Genomic DNA, 16,956 nt, shown 5'->3' on the forward strand with positions numbered 1-16,956 from the left:
TGACATTTTGCTCTGTTGCCGCCTTCCGTTCTGATTCCGAAAATGATTTATTGATGCTTAAATGCACAGTATAAAAAGCATGAAGCTGTCAATGGCCATCCTAAGCTGAACGCGCCTGCTCTCGTCAGATCGCAGACTGCTACCCAGCTTAGGGCCTGGTAAGTACCAGCATGGGAGACTGGCTGGGAATCCCGGGTGAAGTTGACATTTTAATCTGTTGCCGCCTTCCGATCCAATTCGGAAAAGGATCTATTGATGCTTAAATCCACAATATACAGGGTGTGAAGCTGTCAACGGCCATCCTAAGCCTGAACGTGCCTGCTGTCCTCAGATCGCAGACTGCTGCCCGGCAGATACCGGCATGGGAGACTGGCTGGCAATCCAAGGTGCCATTGACATTTTGCTCTGTTGCCGCCTTCTTCTCCGATTAATAAAAATATTTATTGATGCTTAAATCCACAATATACAAGGCGTAAAGATGTCAACGGCCATCCTAAGCTGAACGCGCCTGCTCTCGTCAGATCGCAGACTGCTACCCAGCTTAGGGCCCAGTAAGTACCGGCATGGGAGACTGGCTGGGAATCCTGGGTGCAGTTGACATTTTGCTCTGTTGCCGCCTTCCGCTCCGATTCGGAAAATGATTTATTGATGCTTAAACGCACAGTATAAAGGGCGTGAAGCTGTCAACGGCCATCCTAAGCTGATCGTGCCTGCTCTCGTCAGATCGCAGACTGCTACCTAGCTTAGGGCCCGGTAAGTACCAGCATGGGAGACTGGCTGGGAATCCCAGGTGTTGTTGACATTTTGCTCTGTAGCCGCCTTCCGCTCCGATTCCGAAAAGGATTTATTGATGCTTAAATCCACAGTATACAGGGTGTGAAGCCATCTACGGCTATCCTAAGCTGAATGTGCCTGTTCTTGTCAGATCGCAGACTGCTGCCCGGCAAGTACGGGCACGGGAGACTGGCTGGCAATCCAAGGTGCTATTGACATTTTGCTCTGTTGCCGCCTTCCTCTCCGATTCCGAAAAGGATTTATTGATGCTTAAATGCACAGTATAAAAAGCATGAAGCTGTCAATGGCCATCCTAATCTCAACGCGCCTGCTCTCGTCAGATCGCAGACTGCTACCCAGATTAGGGCCCAGTAAGTACTGGCATGGGAGACTGGCTGGGAATCCCGGGTGCCGTTGACATTTTGCTCTATTGCTGCCTTCCGCTCCGATTCCGAAAAGAATTTATTGATGCTTAAATCCACAGTATACAAGGTGTGAAGCTGTCGACGGCCATCCTAAGCTTAACGCGCCTGCTCTCGTCAGATCGCAGACTGCTACCCAGCTTAGGGCCCAGTAAGTACCGGCATGGGAGACTGGCTGGGAATCCCGGGTGCAGTTGACATTTTGCTCTGTTGCCGCCTTCCTCTCCGATTCCGAAAAGGATTTACTGATGCTTAAATGCACAGTATAAAAAGCATGAAGCTGTCAACGGCCATCCTAAGCTGAACGCGCCTGCTCTCGTCAGATCGCAGACTGCTACCCAGCTTAGGGCCCGGTAAGTACTGGCAGGGGAGACTGGCTGGGAATCCCAGGTGCCGTTGACATTTTGCTCTATTGCTGCCTTCCGCTCCGATTCCGAAAAGAATTTATTGATGCTTAAATCCACAGTATACAAAGTGTGAAGCTGTCGACGGCCATCCTAAGCTTAACGCGCCTGCTCTTGTCAGATCGCAGACAGGTACAGATCTTAGGGCCCGGTAAGTACCGGCATGGGACACTGGCTGGGAATCCCGGCTGCCGTTGACATTTTGCTCTGTTGCCGCCTTCCGTTTCCAATTCCGAAAAGGATTTATTGATGCTTAAGTGCACAGTATAAAGGGCGAGAAGCTGTCAACGGCCTTAATAAGCTGAACGCGCCTGCTCTCGTCAGATTGCAGACTGCTACCCAGTTTAGGGCCCGGTAAGTACCAGCATGGGAGACTGGCTGGGAATCCCAGGTGTCGTTGACATTTTGCTCTGTTGCCGCCTTCTTCTCCGATTAATAAAAATATTTATTGATGCTTAAATCCACAATATACAAGGCGTAAAGATGTCAACGGCCATCCTAAGCTGAACGTGCCTGCTCTCGTAAAATCGCAGACTGCTACCTAGCTTAGGGCCCGGTAAGTACCAGCATGGGAGACTGGCTGGGAATCCCAGGTGTTGTTGACATTTTGCTCTGTAGCCGCCCTCCGCTCCGATTCCGAAAAGGATTTATTGATGCTTAAATCCACAGTATACAGGGTGTGAAGCCATCTACGGCTATCCTAAGCTGAATGTGCCTGTTCTTGTCAGATCGCAGACTGCTGCCCGGCAAGTACGGGCACGGGAGACTGGCTGGCAATCCAAGGTGCTATTGACATTTTGCTCTGTTGCCGCCTTCCTCTCCGATTCCGAAAAGGATTTATTGATGCTTAAATGCACAGTATAAAAAGCATGAAGCTGTCAATGGCCATCCTAATCTGAACGCGCCTGCTCTCGTCAGATCGCAGACTGCTACCCAGATTAGGGCCCAGTAAGTACTGGCATGGGAGACTGGCTGGGAATCCCGGGTGCCGTTGACATTTTGCTCTATTGCTGCCTTCCGCTCCGATTCCGAAAAGAATTTATTGATGCTTAAATCCACAGTATACAAGGTGTGAAGCTGTCGACGGCCATCCTAAGCTTAACGCGCCTGCTCTCGTCAGATCGCAGACTGGTACAGATCTTAGGGCCCGGTAAGTATCGGCATGAGACACTGGCTGGGAATCCCGGCTGCCGTTGACATTTTGCTCTGTTGCCTCCTTCCGTTCCGATTCCGAAAAAGATTTATTGATGCTTAAATGCACAGTTTAAAGGGCGAGAAGCTGTAAACGGCCATCCTAAGCTGAACGCGCCTGCTTTCGTCAGATCGCAGACTGCTACCCAGCTTAGGGCCAGGTAAGTACCAGCATGGGAGACTGGCTGGGAATCCCAGGTGTCGTTGACATTTTGTTCTGTTGCCGCCATCCGCTCCGATTCCGAAAAGGATTTATTGATGCTTAAATCCACAGTATACAGGGTGTGAAGGTGTCTACGGCCATCCTAAGCTGAATGCGCCTGTTCTCGTCAGATCGCAGACTGCTACCCAGCTTTGGGCCTGGTAAGTACCGGCATGGGAGACTGGCTGGGAATCCCGGCTGCCGTTGACATTTTGCTCCGATTTCGAAAATTATTTATTGATGCTTAAATCCACAGTATACAAAGTGTGAAGCTGTCAACGGCCATCCTAAGCTGAAAGCGCCTGCTCTCGTCAGATTGTAGACTGCTACCCAGCTTAGGGCCCGGTAAGTACCAGCATGGGAGACTGGCTGGGAATCCCAGGTGTTGTTGACATTTTGCTCTGTAGCCGCCTTCCGCTTCGATTCCGAAAAGGATTTATTGATGCTTAAATCCACAGTATACAGGGTGTGAAGCCGTCTTTGTCTATCCTAAGCTGAATGTGCCTGTTCTTGTCAGATTGCAGACTGCTGCCCGGCAAGTACGGGCATGGGAGACTGGCTGGCAATCCAAGGAACTATTGACATTTTGCTCTGTTGCCGCCTTCCTCTCCGATTCCGAAAAGGATTTATTGATGCTTAAATGCACAGTATAAAAAGCATGAAGCTGTCAATGGCCATCCTAAGCTGAACGCGCCTGCTCTCGTCAGATCGCAGATTGCTACCCAGCTTAGGGCCCGGTAAGTACTGGCATGGGAGACTGGCTGGGAATCCCAGGTGCCGTTGACATTTTGCTCTATTGCTGCCCTCCGCTCCGATTCCGAAAATAATTTATTGATGCTTAAATCAACAGTATACAAGGTGTGAAGCTGTCGACGGCCATCCTAAGCTTAACGCGCCTGCTCTCGTCAGATCGCAGACTGGTACAGATCTTAGGGCCCGGTAAGTACCGGCATGAGACACTGGCTGGGAATCCCGGCTGCCGTTGACATTTTGCTCTGTTGCCGCCTTCCGTTCCGATTCCGAAAAGGATTTATTGATGCTTAAATGCACAGTATAAAGGGCGAGAAGCTGTAAACGGCCATCCTAAGCTGAACGCGCCTGCTCTCGTCAGATCGCAGACTGGTACAGATCTTAGGGCCCGGTAAGTACCGGCATGGGACACTGGCTGGGAATCCCGGCTGCCGTTGACATTTTGCTCTGTTGCCGCCTTACGCTCCGATTCCGAAAAGGATTTATTGATGCTTAAATCCACAGTATACAGGGTGTGAAGATGTCTACGGCCATCCTAAGCTGAATGCGCCTGTTCTCGTCAGATCGCAGACTGCTTCCCAGCTTCGGGACTGGTAAGTACCAGCATGGGAGACTGGCTGGGAATCCCGGGTGCAGTTGACATTTTGCTCAGTTTCTGCTCCGATTCCGAAAATTATTTATTGATGCTTAAATCCACAGTATACAAAATGTGAAGCTGTCAACGGCCATCCTAAGCTGAAGGCGCCTGCTCTTGTCAGATCGCAGACTGCTACCCAGCTTAGGGCCCGGTAAGTACCAGCATGGGAGACTGGCTGGGAATCCCAGGTGTTGTTGACATTTTGCTCTGTTGCCGCCTTCCGCTCTGATTCCGAAAATAATTTATTGATGCTTAAATCCACAGTATACAAGGTGTGAAGCTGTCGACGGCCATCCTAAGCTTAACGCGCCTGCTCTCGTCAGATCGCAGACTGGTACAGATCTTAGGGCCCGGTAAGTACCGGCATGAGACACTGGATGGGAATCCTGGCTGCCGTTGACATTTTTCTCTGTTGCCGCCTTCTGTTCCGATTCCGAAAAGGATTTATTGATGCTTAAATGCACAGTATAAAGGGCGAAAAGCTGTCAACGGCCATCCTAAGCTGAACGAGCCTGCTCTCGTCAGATCGCAGACTGCTACACAGCTTAGGGCCCGGTAAGTACCAGCATGGGAGACTGGCTGGGAATCCCAGGTGTCGTTGACATTTTGTTCTGTTGCCGCCTTCCGCTCCGATTCCGAAAAGGATTTATTGATGCTTAAACTCACAGTATACAGGGTGTGATGTTGTCTACGGCCATCCTAAGCTGAATGCGCCTGTTCTCGTCAGATCGCAGACTGCTACCCAGCTTCGGGCCTGGTAAGTACCAGCATGGGAGACTGCCTGGGAATCCCGGCTGCCGTTGACATCTTGCTCTGTTTCTGCTCCGATTTCGAAAATTATTTATTGATGCTTAAATCCACAGTATACAAAGTGTGAAGCTGTCAACGGCCATCCTAAGCTGAACGCGCCTGCTCTCATCAGATCGCAGTCTGCTACCCAGCTTAGGGCCCGGTAAGTACCAGCATTGTAGACTGGCTGGGAATCCCGGGTGCAGTTGACATTTTAATCTGTTGCCACCTTCCGCTCCGATTCGGAAAAGGATTTATTGATGCTTAAATCCACAATATACAGGGTGTGAAGCCGTCTACGGCTATCCTAAGCTGAATGTGCCTGTTCTTGTCAGATCGCAGACTGCTGCCCGGCAAGTACGGGCACGGGAGACTGGCTGGCAATCCAAGGTGCTATTGACATTTTGCTCTGTTGCCGCCTTCCTCTCCGATTCCGAAAAGGATTTATTGATGCTTAAATGCACAGTATAAAAAGCATGAAGCTGTCAATGGCCATCGTAAGCTGAACGCGCCTGCTCTCGTCAGATTGCAGACTGCTACCCAGCTTAGGGCCCGGTAAGTACTGGCATGGGAGACTGGCTGGGATTCCCAGGTGCCGTTGACATTTTGCTCTATTGCTGCCTTCCGATCCGATTCCGAAAAGAATTTATTGATGCTTAAATCCACAGTATACAAGGTGTGAAGCTGTCGACGGCCATCCTAAGCTTAACGCGCCTGCTCTCGTCAGATCGCAGACTGGTACAGATCTTAGGGCCCGGTAAGTACCGGCATGGGACACTGGCTGGGAATCCCGGCTGCCGTTGACATTTTGCTCTGTTGCCGCCTTCCGTTCCGATTCCGAAAAGGATTTATTGATGCTTAAATCCACAGTATACAGGGCATGAAGATGTCTTTGGCCATCCTAAGCTGAATGCGCCTGTTCTCATCAGATCGCAGACTGCTACCCAGCTTCGGACCTGGTAAGTACCAGCATGGGAGACTGACTGGGAATCCCGGGTGCAGTTGACATTTTGCTCTGTTTCTGCTCCGATTCCGAAAATTATTTATTGATGCTTAAATCCACAGTATACAAAGTGTGAAGCTGTCAACGGCCATCCTAAGCTGAACGCGCCTGCTCTCGTCAGATCGCAGACTGCTACCCAGCTTAGGGCCTGGTAAGTACCAGCATGGGAGACTGGCTGGGAATCCCGGGTGCAGTTGACATTTTAATCTGTTGCCGCCTTCCGCTCCGATTCGGAAAAGGATTTATTGATGCTTAAATCCACAATATACAGGGTGTGAAGCTGTCAACGGCCATCCTAAGCCTGAACGTGCCTGCTCTCCTCAGGTCGCAGACTGCTGCCCGGCAGTTAACGGCATGGGAGACTGGCTGGCAATCCAAGGTGCCATTGACATTTTGCTCTGTTGCCGCCTTCCTCTCCGATTAATAAAAATATTTATTGATGCTTAAATCCACAATTTACAAGGCGTGAAGATGTCAACGGCCATCCTAAGCTGAACGCGCCTGCTCTCATCAGATCGCAGACTGCTACCCAGCTTAGGGCCCAGTAAGTACCGGCATGGGTGACTGGCTGGGAATCCCGAGTGCAGTTGACATTTTGCTCTGTTGCCGCCTTCCGTTCTGATTCCGAAAATGATTTATTGATGCTTAAATGCACAGTATAAAAAGCATGAAGCTGTCAATGGCCATCCTAAGCTGAACGCGCCTGCTCTCGTCACATCGCAGACTGCTACCCAGCTTAGGGCCTGGTAAGTACCAGCATGGGAGACTGGCTGGGAATCCCGGGTGAAGTTGACATTTTAATCTGTTGCCGCCTTCCGATCCAATTCGGAAAAGGATCTATTGATGCTTAAATCCACAATATACAGGGTGTGAAGCTGTCAACGGCCATCCTAAGCCTGAACGTGCCTGCTGTCCTCAGATCGCAGACTGCTGCCCGGCAGATACCGGCATGGGAGACTGGCTGGCAATCCAAGGTGCCATTGACATTTTGCTCTGTTGCCGCCTTCTTCTCCGATTAATAAAAATATTTATTGATGCTTAAATCCACAATATACAAGGCGTAAAGATGTCAACGGCCATCCTAAGCTGAACGCGCCTGCTCTCGTCAGATCGCAGACTGCTACCCAGCTTAGGGCCCAGTAAGTACCGGCATGGGAGACTGGCTGGGAATCCTGGGTGCAGTTGACATTTTGCTCTGTTGCCGCCTTCCGCTCCGATTCGGAAAATGATTTATTGATGCTTAAACGCACAGTATAAAGGGCGTGAAGCTGTCAACGGCCATCCTAAGCTGATCGTGCCTGCTCTCGTCAGATCGCAGACTGCTACCTAGCTTAGGGCCCGGTAAGTACCAGCATGGGAGACTGGCTGGGAATCCCAGGTGTTGTTGACATTTTGCTCTGTAGCCGCCTTCCGCTCCGATTCCGAAAAGGATTTATTGATGCTTAAATCCACAGTATACAGGGTGTGAAGCCATCTACGGCTATCCTAAGCTGAATGTGCCTGTTCTTGTCAGATCGCAGACTGCTGCCCAGCAAGTACGGGCACGGGAGACTGGCTGGCAATCCAAGGTGCTATTGACATTTTGCTCTGTTGCCGCCTTCCTCTCCGATTCCGAAAAGGATTTATTGATGCTTAAATGCACAGTATAAAAAGCATGAAGCTGTCAATGGCCATCCTAATCTCAACGCGCCTGCTCTCGTCAGATCGCAGACTGCTACCCAGATTAGGGCCCAGTAAGTACTGGCATGGGAGACTGGCTGGGAATCCCGGGTGCCGTTGACATTTTGCTCTATTGCTGCCTTCCGCTCCGATTCCGAAAAGAATTTATTGATGCTTAAATCCACAGTATACAAGGTGTGAAGCTGTCGACGGCCATCCTAAGCTTAACGCGCCTGCTCTCGTCAGATCGCAGACTGCTACCCAGCTTAGGGCCCAGTAAGTACCGGCATGGGAGACTGGCTGGGAATCCCGGGTGCAGTTGACATTTTGCTCTGTTGCCGCCTTCCTCTCCGATTCCGAAAAGGATTTACTGATGCTTAAATGCACAGTATAAAAAGCATGAAGCTGTCAACGGCCATCCTAAGCTGAACGCGCCTGCTCTCGTCAGATCGCAGACTGCTACCCAGCTTAGGGCCCGGTAAGTACTGGCAGGGGAGACTGGCTGGGAATCCCAGGTGCCGTTGACATTTTGCTCTATTGCTGCCTTCCGCTCCGATTCCGAAAAGAATTTATTGATGCTTAAATCCACAGTATACAAAGTGTGAAGCTGTCGACGGCCATCCTAAGCTTAACGCGCCTGCTCTTGTCAGATCGCAGACAGGTACAGATCTTAGGGCCCGGTAAGTGCCGGCATGGGACACTGGCTGGGAATCCCGGCTGCCGTTGACATTTTGCTCTGTTGCCGCCTTCCGTTTCCAATTCCGAAAAGGATTTATTGATGCTTAAGTGCACAGTATAAAGGGCGAGAAGCTGTCAACGGCCTTAATAAGCTGAACGCGCCTGCTCTCGTCAGATTGCAGACTGCTACCCAGTTTAGGGCCCGGTAAGTACCAGCATGGGAGGCTGGCTGGGAATCCCAGGTGTCGTTGACATTTTGCTCTGTTGCCGCCTTCTTCTTTGATTAATAAAAATATTTATTGATGCTTAAATCCACAATATACAAGGCGTAAAGATGTCAACGGCCATCCTAAGCTGAACGTGCCTGCTCTCGTAAAATCGCAGACTGCTACCTAGCTTAGGGCCCGGTAAGTACCAGCATGGGAGACTGGCTGGGAATCCCAGGTGTTGTTGACATTTTGCTCTGTAGCCGCCCTCCGCTCCGATTCCGAAAAGGATTTATTGATGCTTAAATCCACAGTATACAGGGTGTGAAGCCATCTACGGCTATCCTAAGCTGAATGTGCCTGTTCTTGTCAGATCGCAGACTGCTGCCCGGCAAGTACGGGCACGGGAGACTGGCTGGCAATCCAAGGTGCTATTGACATTTTGCTCTGTTGCCGCCTTCCTCTCCGATTCCGAAAAGGATTTATTGATGCTTAAATGCACAGTATAAAAAGCATGAAGCTGTCAATGGCCATCCTAATCTGAACGCGCCTGCTCTCGTCAGATCGCAGACTGCTACCCAGATTAGGGCCCAGTAAGTACTGGCATGGGAGACTGGCTGGGAATCCCGGGTGCCGTTGACATTTTGCTCTATTGCTGCCTTCCGCTCCGATTCCGAAAAGAATTTATTGATGCTTAAATCCACAGTATACAAGGTGTGAAGCTGTCGACGGCCATCCTAAGCTTAACGCGCCTGCTCTCGTCAGATCGCAGACTGGTACAGATCTTAGGGCCCGGTAAGTATCGGCATGAGACACTGGCTGGGAATCCCGGCTGCCGTTGACATTTTGCTCTGTTGCCTCCTTCCGTTCCGATTCCGAAAAGGATTTATTGATGCTTAAATGCACAGTTTAAAGGGCGAGAAGCTGTAAACGGCCATCCTAAGCTGAACGCGCCTGCTTTCGTCAGATCGCAGACTGCTACCCAGCTTAGGGCCAGGTAAGTACCAGCATGGGAGACTGGCTGGGAATCCCAGGTGTCGTTGACATTTTGTTCTGTTGCCGCCATCCGCTCCGATTCCGAAAAGGATTTATTGATGCTTAAATCCACAGTATACAGGGTGTGAAGGTGTCTACGGCCATCCTAAGCTGAATGCGCCTGTTCTCGTCAGATCGCAGACTGCTACCCAGCTTTGGGCCTGGTAAGTACCGGCATGGGAGACTGGCTGGGAATCCCGGCTGCCGTTGACATTTTGCTCCGATTTCGAAAATTATTTATTGATGCTTAAATCCACAGTATACAAAGTGTGAAGCTGTCAACGGCCATCCTAAGCTGAAAGCGCCTGCTCTCGTCAGATTGTAGACTGCTACCCAGCTTAGGGCCCGGTAAGTACCAGCATGGGAGACTGGCTGGGAATCCCAGGTGTTGTTGACATTTTGCTCTGTAGCCGCCTTCCGCTTCGATTCCGAAAAGGATTTATTGATGCTTAAATCCACAGTATACAGGGTGTGAAGCCGTCTTTGTCTATCCTAAGCTGAATGTGCCTGTTCTTGTCAGATTGCAGACTGCTGCCCGGCAAGTACGGGCATGGGAGACTGGCTGGCAATCCAAGGAACTATTGACATTTTGCTCTGTTGCCGCCTTCCTCTCCGATTCCGAAAAGGATTTATTGATGCTTAAATGCACAGTATAAAAAGCATGAAGCTGTCAATGGCCATCCTAAGCTGAACGCGCCTGCTCTCGTCAGATCGCAGATTGCTACCCAGCTTAGGGCCCGGTAAGTACTGGCAGGGGAGACTGGCTGGGAATCCCAGGTGCCGTTGACATTTTGCTCTATTGCTGCCCTCCGCTCCGATTCCGAAAATAATTTATTGATGCTTAAATCAACAGTATACAAGGTGTGAAGCTGTCGACGGCCATCCTAAGCTTAACGCGCCTGCTCTCGTCAGATCGCAGACTGGTACAGATCTTAGGGCCCGGTAAGTACCGGCATGAGACACTGGCTGGGAATCCCGGCTGCCGTTGACATTTTGCTCTGTTGCCGCCTTCCGTTCCGATTCCGAAAAGGATTTATTGATGCTTAAATGCACAGTATAAAGGGCGAGAAGCTGTAAACGGCCATCCTAAGCTGAACGCGCCTGCTCTCGTCAGATCGCAGACTGGTACAGATCTTAGGGCCCGGTAAGTACCGGCATGGGACACTGGCTGGGAATCCCGGCTGCCGTTGACATTTTGCTCTGTTGCCGCCTTACGCTCCGATTCCGAAAAGGATTTATTGATGCTTAAATCCACAGTATACAGGGTGTGAAGATGTCTACGGCCATCCTAAGCTGAATGCGCCTGTTCTCGTCAGATCGCAGACTGCTTCCCAGCTTCGGGACTGGTAAGTACCAGCATGGGAGACTGGCTGGGAATCCCGGGTGCAGTTGACATTTTGCTCAGTTTCTGCTCCGATTCCGAAAATTATTTATTGATGCTTAAATCCACAGTATACAAAATGTGAAGCTGTCAACGGCCATCCTAAGCTGAAGGCGCCTGCTCTTGTCAGATCGCAGACTGCTACCCAGCTTAGGGCCCGGTAAGTACCAGCATGGGAGACTGGCTGGGAATCCCAGGTGTTGTTGACATTTTGCTCTGTTGCCGCCTTCCGCTCTGATTCCGAAAATAATTTATTGATGCTTAAATCCACAGTATACAAGGTGTGAAGCTGTCGACGGCCATCCTAAGCTTAACGCGCCTGCTCTGGTCAGATCGCAGACTGGTACAGATCTTAGGGCCCGGTAAGTACCGGCATGAGACACTGGATGGGAATCCCGGCTGCCGTTGACATTTTTCTCTGTTGCCGCCTTCTGTTCCGATTCCGAAAAGGATTTATTGATGCTTAAATGCACAGTATAAAGGGCGAGAAGCTGTCAACGGCCATCCTAAGCTGAACGAGCCTGCTCTCGGCAGATCGCAGACTGCTACACAGCTTAGGGCCCGGTAAGTACCAGCATGGGAGACTGGCTGGGAATCCCAGGTGTCGTTGACATTTTGTTCTGTTGCCGCCTTCCGCTCCGATTCCGAAAAGGATTTATTGATGCTTAAATTCACAGTATACAGGGTGTGAAGATGTCTACGGCCATCCTAAGCTGAATGCGCCTGTTCTCGTCAGATCGCAGACTGCTACCCAGCTTCGGGCCTGGTAAGTACCAGCATGGGAGACTGCCTGGGAATCCCGGCTGCCGTTGACATTTTGCTCTGCTTCTGCTCCGATTTCGAAAATTATTTATTGATGCTTAAATCCACAGTATACAAAGTGTGAAGCTGTCAACGGCCATCCTAAGCTGAACGCGCCTGCTCTCATCAGATCGCAGTCTGCTACCCAGCTTAGGGCCCGGTAAGTACCAGCATTGTAGACTGGCTGGGAATCCCGGGTGCAGTTGACATTTTAATCTGTTGCCACCTTCCGCTCCGATTCGGAAAAGGATTTATTGATGCTTAAATCCACAATATACAGGGTGTGAAGCCGTCTACGGCTATCCTAAGCTGAATGTGCCTGTTCTTGTCAGATCGCAGACTGCTGCCCGGCAAGTACGGGCACGGGAGACTGGCTGGCAATCCAAGGTGCTATTGACATTTTGCTCTGTTGCCGCCTTCCTCTCCGATTCCGAAAAGGATTTATTGATGCTTAAATGCACAGTATAAAAAGCATGAAGCTGTCAATGGCCATCGTAAGCTGAACGCGCCTGCTCTCGTCAGATTGCAGACTGCTACCCAGCTTAGGGCCCGGTAAGTACTGGCATGGGAGACTGGCTGGGATTCCCAGGTGCCGTTGACATTTTGCTCTATTGCTGCCTTCCGATCCGATTCCGAAAAGAATTTATTGATGCTTAAATCCACAGTATACAAGGTGTGAAGCTGTCGACGGCCATCCTAAGCTTAACGCGCCTGCTCTCGTCAGATCGCAGACTGGTACAGATCTTAGGGCCCGGTAAGTACCGGCATGGGACACTGGCTGGGAATCCCGGCTGCCGTTGACATTTTGCTCTGTTGCCGCCTTCCGTTCCGATTCCGAAAAGGATTTATTGATGCTTAAATCCACAGTATACAGGGCATGAAGATGTCTTTGGCCATCCTAAGCTGAATGCGCCTGTTCTCATCAGATCGCAGACTGCTACCCAGCTTCGGACCTGGTAAGTACCAGCATGGGAGACTGACTGGGAATCCCGGGTGCAGTTGACATTTTGCTCTGTTTCTGCTCCGATTCCGAAAATTATTTATTGATGCTTAAATCCACAGTATACAAAGTGTGAAGCTGTCAACGGCCATCCTAAGCTGAACGCGCCTGCTCTCGTCAGATCGCAGACTGCTACCCAGCTTAGGGCCTGGTAAGTACCAGCATGGGAGACTGGCTGGGAATCCCGGGTGCAGTTGACATTTTAATCTGTTGCCGCCTTCCGCTCCGATTCGGAAAAGGATTTATTGATGCTTAAATCCACAATATACAGGGTGTGAAGCTGTCAACGGCCATCCTAAGCCTGAACGTGCCTGCTCTCCTCAGGTCGCAGACTGCTGCCCGGCAGTTAACGGCATGGGAGACTGGCTGGCAATCCAAGGTGCCATTGACATTTTGCTCTGTTGCCGCCTTCCTCTCCGATTAATAAAAATATTTATTGATGCTTAAATCCACAATTTACAAGGCGTGAAGATGTCAACGGCCATCCTAAGCTGAACGCGCCTGCTCTCATCAGATCGCAGACTGCTACCCAGCTTAGGGCCCAGTAAGTACCGGCATGGGTGACTGGCTGGGAATCCCGAGTGCAGTTGACATTTTGCTCTGTTGCCGCCTTCCGTTCTGATTCCGAAAATGATTTATTGATGCTTAAATGCACAGTATAAAAAGCATGAAGCTGTCAATGGCCATCCTAAGCTGAACGCGCCTGCTCTCGTCAGATCGCAGACTGCTACCCAGCTTAGGGCCTGGTAAGTACCAGCATGGGAGACTGGCTGGGAATCCCGGGTGAAGTTGACATTTTAATCTGTTGCCGCCTTCCGATCCAATTCGGAAAAGGATCTATTGATGCTTAAATCCACAATATACAGGGTGTGAAGCTGTCAACGGCCATCCTAAGCCTGAACGTGCCTGCTGTCCTCAGATCGCAGACTGCTGCCCGGCAGATACCGGCATGGGAGACTGGCTGGCAATCCAAGGTGCCATTGACATTTTGCTCTGTTGCCGCCTTCTTCTCCGATTAATAAAAATATTTATTGATGCTTAAATCCACAATATACAAGGCGTAAAGATGTCAACGGCCATCCTAAGCTGAACGCGCCTGCTCTCGTCAGATCGCAGACTGCTACCCAGCTTAGGGCCCAGTAAGTACCGGCATGGGAGACTGGCTGGGAATCCTGGGTGCAGTTGACATTTTGCTCTGTTGCCGCCTTCCGCTCCGATTCGGAAAATGATTTATTGATGCTTAAACGCACAGTATAAAGGGCGTGAAGCTGTCAACGGCCATCCTAAGCTGATCGTGCCTGCTCTCGTCAGATCTCAGACTGCTACCTAGCTTAGGGCCCGGTAAGTACCAGCATGGGAGACTGGCTGGGAATCCCAGGTGTTGTTGACATTTTGCTCTGTAGCCGCCTTCCGCTCCGATTCCGAAAAGGATTTATTGATGCTTAAATCCACAGTATACAGGGTGTGAAGCCATCTACGGCTATCCTAAGCTGAATGTGCCTGTTCTTGTCAGATCGCAGACTGCTGCCCGGCAAGTACGGGCACGGGAGACTGGCTGGCAATCCAAGGTGCTATTGACATTTTGCTCTGTTGCCGCCTTCCTCTCCGATTCCGAAAAGGATTTATTGATGCTTAAATGCACAGTATAAAAAGCATGAAGCTGTCAATGGCCATCCTAATCTCAACGCGCCTGCTCTCGTCAGATCGCAGACTGCTACCCAGATTAGGGCCCAGTAAGTACTGGCATGGGAGACTGGCTGGGAATCCCGGGTGCCGTAGACATTTTGCTCTATTGCTGCCTTCCGCTCCGATTCCGAAAAGAATTTATTGATGCTTAAATCCACAGTATACAAGGTGTGAAGCTGTCGACGGCCATCCTAAGCTTAACGCGCCTGCTCTCGTCAGATCGCAGACTGCTACCCAGCTTAGGGCCCAGTAAGTACCGGCATGGGAGACTGGCTGGGAATCCCGGGTGCAGTTGACATTTTGCTCTGTTGCCGCCTTCCTCTCCGATTCCGAAAAGGATTTACTGATGCTTAAATGCAAAGTATAAAAAGCATGAAGCTGTCAACGGCCATCCTAAGCTGAACGCGCCTGCTCTCGTCAGATCGCAGACTGCTACCCAGCTTAGGGCCCAGTAAGTACCGGCTTGGGAGACTGGCTGGGAATGCCGGGTGCAGTTGACATTTTGCTCTGTTGCCGCCTTCCGTTCCGATTGCGAAAAGGATTTATTGATGCTTAAATGCACAGTATACAAAGTGTGAAGCTGTCAACGGCCATCCTAAGCTGAACGCGCCTGCTCTCGTCAGATCGCAGACTGCTACCCATCTTAGGGCCCGGTAAGTACCAGCATGGGGGACTGGCTGGGAATCTCAGGTGTTGTTGACATTTTGCTCTGTAGCTCTGTAGACATTTTGCTCCGATTCCGAAAAGGATTTATTGATGCTTAAATCCACAATATACAGGGTGTGAAGCCGTCTACGGCTATCCTAAGCTGAATGTGCCTGTTCTTGTCAGATCGCAGACTGCTACCCAGCTTAGAGCCTGGTAAGTACCAGCATGGGAGACTGGCTGGGAATCCCGGGTGCAGTTGACATTTTAATCTGTTGCCGCCTTCCCCTCCGATTCGGAAAAGGATTTATTGATGCTTAAATCCACAATATACAGGGTGTGAAGCTGTCAACGGCCATCCTAAGCCTGAACGTGCCTGCTCTCCTCAGATCGCAGACTGCTACCCAGCTTAGGGCCCGGTAAGTAACGGCATGGGAGACTGGCTGGGAATCCCGGGTGCAGTTGAAATTTTAATCTGTTGCCGCCTTCTGCTCCGATTCGGAAAAGGATTTATTGATGCTTAAATCCACAATACACAGGGTGTGAAGCTGTCAACGGCCATCCTAAGCCTGAACGTGCCTGCTCTCCTCAGATCGCAGACTGCTGCCCAGCAGTTACCGGCATGGGAGACTGGCTGGCAATCCAAGGTGCCATTGACATTTTGCTCTGTTGCCGCCTTCCACTTCGATTAATAAAAATATTTATTGATGCTTAAATCCACAATATACAAGGCGTGAAGATGTCAACGGCCATCCTAAGCTGAACGCGCCTGCTCTCGTCAGATCGCAGACTGCTACCCAGCTTAGGGCCCAGTAAGTACCGGCATGGGAGACTGGCTGGGAATCCCGGGTGCAGTTGACATTATGCTCTGTTGCCGCCTTCCGTTCCGATTCCGAAAAGGATTTATTGATGCTTAAATGCACAGTATAAAAAGCATGAAGCTGTCAATGGCCATCCTAAGCTGAACTCGCCTGCTCTCGTCAGATCGCAGACTGCTACCCAGCTTAGGGCCCAGTAAGTACCGGCATGGGAGACTGGCTGGGAATCCCGGGTGCAGATGACATTTTGCTCTGTTGCCGCCTTCCGTTCCGATTCCGAAAAGGATTTATTGATGCTTAAATGCACAGTATAAAAATCATGAAGCTGTCAATGGCCATCCTAAGCTGAACGCGCCTGCTCTCGTCAGATCGCAGACTGCTACCCAGCTTAGGGCCCGGTAAGTACCAGCATGGGAGACTGGCTGGGAATCCCAGGTGTTGTTGACATTTTGCTCTGTAGCCGCCTTCCGCTTCGATTCCGAAAATTATTTATTGATGCTTAAATCCACAGTATACAGGGTGTGAAGCCGTCTACGGCTATCCTAAGCTGAATGTGCCTGTTCTTGTCAGATCGCAGACTGCTGCCCGGCATGTACGGGCATGGGAGACTGGCTGGCAATCCAAGGTGCTATTGACATTTTGCTCTGTTGCCGCCTTCCTCTCTGATTCCGAAAAGGATTTATTGATGCTTAAATACACAGTATAAAAAGCATGAAGCTGTCAATGGCCATCCTAAGCTGAACGCGCCTGCACTCGTCAGATCGCAGACTGCTACCCAGCTTAGGGCCTGGTAAGTACTGGCATGGGAGACTGGCTGGGAATCCCGGGTGCAGTTAACATTTTGCTCTATTGCTGCCTTCCGCTCCGATTCTGAA

At 50.5% G+C, this 16,956-nt stretch overlaps 10 pseudogenes; all 10 read left to right on the forward strand.

The window, feature by feature from the left end:
* The first annotated feature begins 1,478 nt into the window (after positions 1-1,478).
* On the forward strand, positions 1,479-1,598 carry LOC130324759 (5S ribosomal RNA; annotated as a pseudogene).
* Positions 1,599-3,659: 2,061 nt separating this feature from the next.
* On the forward strand, positions 3,660-3,779 carry LOC130349270 (5S ribosomal RNA; annotated as a pseudogene).
* A 1,085-nt stretch (positions 3,780-4,864) lies between these two features.
* Positions 4,865-4,984, forward strand: LOC130329996 (5S ribosomal RNA; annotated as a pseudogene).
* An 82-nt stretch (positions 4,985-5,066) lies between these two features.
* Positions 5,067-5,186, forward strand: LOC130352160 (5S ribosomal RNA; annotated as a pseudogene).
* Positions 5,187-6,252: 1,066 nt separating this feature from the next.
* On the forward strand, positions 6,253-6,372 carry LOC130349016 (5S ribosomal RNA; annotated as a pseudogene).
* Positions 6,373-8,238: 1,866 nt separating this feature from the next.
* On the forward strand, positions 8,239-8,358 carry LOC130324781 (5S ribosomal RNA; annotated as a pseudogene).
* Positions 8,359-10,419: 2,061 nt separating this feature from the next.
* Positions 10,420-10,539, forward strand: LOC130348138 (5S ribosomal RNA; annotated as a pseudogene).
* A 1,287-nt stretch (positions 10,540-11,826) lies between these two features.
* Positions 11,827-11,946, forward strand: LOC130352161 (5S ribosomal RNA; annotated as a pseudogene).
* A 1,066-nt stretch (positions 11,947-13,012) lies between these two features.
* On the forward strand, positions 13,013-13,132 carry LOC130349027 (5S ribosomal RNA; annotated as a pseudogene).
* Positions 13,133-16,408: 3,276 nt separating this feature from the next.
* LOC130331718 (5S ribosomal RNA) lies at positions 16,409-16,528 on the forward strand (annotated as a pseudogene).
* The last annotated feature ends 428 nt before the right edge of the window (positions 16,529-16,956 follow it).

The sequence above is a fragment of the Hyla sarda genome, chromosome 1, assembly GCF_029499605.1.
Source record: "Hyla sarda isolate aHylSar1 chromosome 1, aHylSar1.hap1, whole genome shotgun sequence".
Classification (NCBI taxonomy): Eukaryota; Metazoa; Chordata; class Amphibia; order Anura; family Hylidae; genus Hyla; species Hyla sarda.